At 38.6% G+C, this 3,070-nt stretch overlaps 1 long non-coding RNA gene across 2 annotated transcripts in view; it reads left to right on the top strand.

The window, feature by feature from the left end:
- LOC128249504 (uncharacterized) overlaps window positions 1-3,070 on the top strand; it is a 25,770-nt gene that overhangs the window by 11,967 nt on the left and 10,733 nt on the right. Inside the window, exon 1 of one of the 2 annotated variants that reach the window (XR_008265615.1) lies at window positions 1,154-1,278. The exons of the other annotated variant lie outside the window; for it this stretch is intronic. This is a non-coding gene — a long non-coding RNA (uncharacterized LOC128249504). Of the gene's footprint in view, window positions 1-1,153; window positions 1,279-3,070 lie in introns of those variants that run through there. 2 annotated transcript variants of the gene reach the window in all.

Genomic DNA, 3,070 nt, shown 5'->3' with positions numbered 1-3,070 from the left:
TATATATATAAATATATATATATATTGTATGAATATACATATGTGTGTGTATATGTGTATATATATATATATATATATATATATATATATAATACAAATAATAAATGACTATATGCATATATACGTGCATGTATGTACATACCTACATCTACATGTATATATAGATGCATATCTGGGTACAGGACGTTGCAAAAACACGTGCACAAAATGATAAACATAAACAGAGTACAGAAAACACACAGGCCACATAGAGAACATTTCCTTCATCTGCTGCCACCATTCTAAAACTAAGCGTTTCGAAGTGTTAGGGCAGAACGCATCGTTAGAATGGCTCTTCCCACGGACCACAAATTAAATTTGTACCATTGAGGAATGTAGTGGCGGACAGAGAACAATACAGGAAAACGAAACAGTGAAAATAAACAAAAAAGGCCAAACGGCCAAAGGTGAACAAATATGTGTATATTGAACGCTGTGAAGCAACGAACTGGAAGGAAACGGGACGAAGAATGTTCGTGTGCGTGCTTGGCGAGGCCAAGATATGAGAAGAATTAGTAGCTGGACACATGTGACTAGCGAGGGGTAGGGAGAAAGGGTGGTAGAGGGAGAAAAAGGGGAGGAAGTAGAATATAGGTGAGCAACGAGAGACAGGGAGGAAGAGAGAGATATATTAGTGAAAGGGAGAGGCGAAGAACAACAAAAGGAAGAACGAGAGGCGGATATATATATATATATATGTGTGTGTGTGTAACGGTTAGTTCTTCGTTGCAGTCGAGGGTTACCAACTTGTAACGGTTGTTGTTACGGTGTTGCTTACCAGATGGAAGAAGAACAGCGATCGAAGTTTTAAAGAAATATTTATTCACCGCTACTTTGTATAATGCCTTGTCTCGACGGACAGGTGATAAATTCGTAAAGCATGCAAAGTAAAGATAGATGTAGATTTTCCTTGTATAGTCTGTGTCAAATGCTTCTTTTGACTGTCTCCACACGTATACTCGGCCGGTGGTCGGAAATAAGGTAAAGGATGACTCGTCCAAGAAAATAACATTCTTCCACTGCTATGGGAACCAATTCTGTAGGGTTTTACTCCGCTCTAAACGCTTTGCAACGTTTGTTTTTGAAAGTAGTTTGTTTCTGATTGCAGCCCACCTGTGAAATCCGGCTTTGTGCAGCTCCAGACGAACAGTTTTTGTGGAAACTGGATTCTCGAGGTGGTCATTAAACTCTGTAGTAATCTTGGGAGCTGCACTTTTGTGATCCTTTACAACAATTCGCGTAAGTGTCCGACGATTCCTATCTGAAAGTTTTGTTTTGACGAGGAGGTTTTTCCCTCTTTCTCAAAAGCTGTCATTACTTTCGGACAGTACTTCTTGATACACCAAACATTTCAGCTGTTTTCGTTACGCTAGCGCCTGCCATACGAGTACCAGCAATTTGACCTCTTTGAAAGTCCGATAGATCTGTTATTTTAATAAATTTTAATTACCTTTTTCTGATGATATCTTAAAAGAAACAGCAATTTTAGCAAGACATATTAAACAACACTAATAATAAATCAAAAAACATAAAAAAACAAGCTTTTGACGATTTTATAGATAATTCAAAATTATGATGCGATGTAGCTAGGTGTCTCCATTATTTTGTCCAACCCCTGTATGTATGTATGTGTATATATATATATATATATATATATATATATATATATATATATATATATATATATATATATACACACACACACACACATACACACTCATATATATATATATATATATACATACAGGTTGTCCCAAAAATTACTGAGGGGTTTCAATTTTTAATAACTTCCTTCACATTACAAATAAATGCATGAAATTTTGATACAATATATATACATCTACATCATTTTACACTGCACCTGGATTATATCATCAATAATGTTACTTTCGATGACTGGTGTTTCGAGATCTTAAAAAATTACGTACCTTCTACTAACCGGTATTTCTGAAATCTTGTTTTGTGTTCTCTTTTGGCTAATTAGATGTCTTTCTCCTACTAGCCCCTGTGATGCCCAGCACGTCCTAGGTTCTGTCAAAAGACTGGCATGGAAAACCAAGCCTTAGCGATGTTGCTTTGGCAGTTGATGTGGGTGTGCTCTAGAGTCACTCAACTTGGGCCTTCTCTCAGTGGAGCAAGTTGGGAAGACTCGATAAAACACACTGAATTTATTCCAAACTCAGGCCGAGAAATGTTGCTCTCCGTTGTGTGCTTCCATGATAACTAGGTTCCCTGCTGTTGCATTCTAACTATACTGCTGGTTCGCCCGCCTTGAGCAACGCTCGCACCTCTTTCTGGATGAGCAATTTCCCGCGCTTCTTCTGAGTTTTATCGTGGTGAGGTGTTGAGCGAGGTGTCGTGCTGCTACTCAGACTGGTCCTTTTGTGGAATACGACTCCTCCCATTATCCTGTGCCTTAATTGCGATTCTGCCACATTCAAGCCCTCTGCTACTCTTTCCTTTCATCCTGTCCTAACCTCGATATCTGTGTTTTTATCACACAAGACTTTGTGTATTGCAGCGTCTCCTTCAGTCAGCTGATGGAAAATTTGAATGTTTTCTGCTAACACGGAGTTATGCTGCTCAGGTTCTGAGGTCGTTCTAACCATTTTTGTGCGGACTGGCTGACGCTACTCTCAAGCAAAATTTTTAACAGAGAATATAGGGACCTGAAATTCGGAGGAGGCTAGAAAAAGCATAGGAGGAGGCTATGTCAGCATATCCAAGCCTCGAAGATGCTAAGTGAACCGTACCTATCCTATTGTGTCTAGAGAGGCTTCTTATTCTTGGTTACTCCCTCAGATACATAACGGATAGATCAGGTTAAATTTTTTTCCTTCTCCACTAATCCTCAGTCAAAAATGATTAAATTTTAACTGATATCGTTTTCTACTTTATTTCGCTTTCACAGCTCTGACGTTTCAGATTTCGGTTTATTTCTTATGTGAATAAATCTTCTCTCCGTTTGTTCAGTTTCTCTCTCTCTCTCTCTCTCTCTCTCTCTCTCTCTCTCTCTCTCTCTCTCTCTCTC

This window comes from Octopus bimaculoides, chromosome 15 (assembly GCF_001194135.2).
Source record: "Octopus bimaculoides isolate UCB-OBI-ISO-001 chromosome 15, ASM119413v2, whole genome shotgun sequence".
Classification (NCBI taxonomy): Eukaryota; Metazoa; Mollusca; class Cephalopoda; order Octopoda; family Octopodidae; genus Octopus; species Octopus bimaculoides.
The sequence above is the reverse complement of the archived record's forward strand: the minus strand, read 5'-3'. Positions and strand labels throughout refer to the sequence as shown.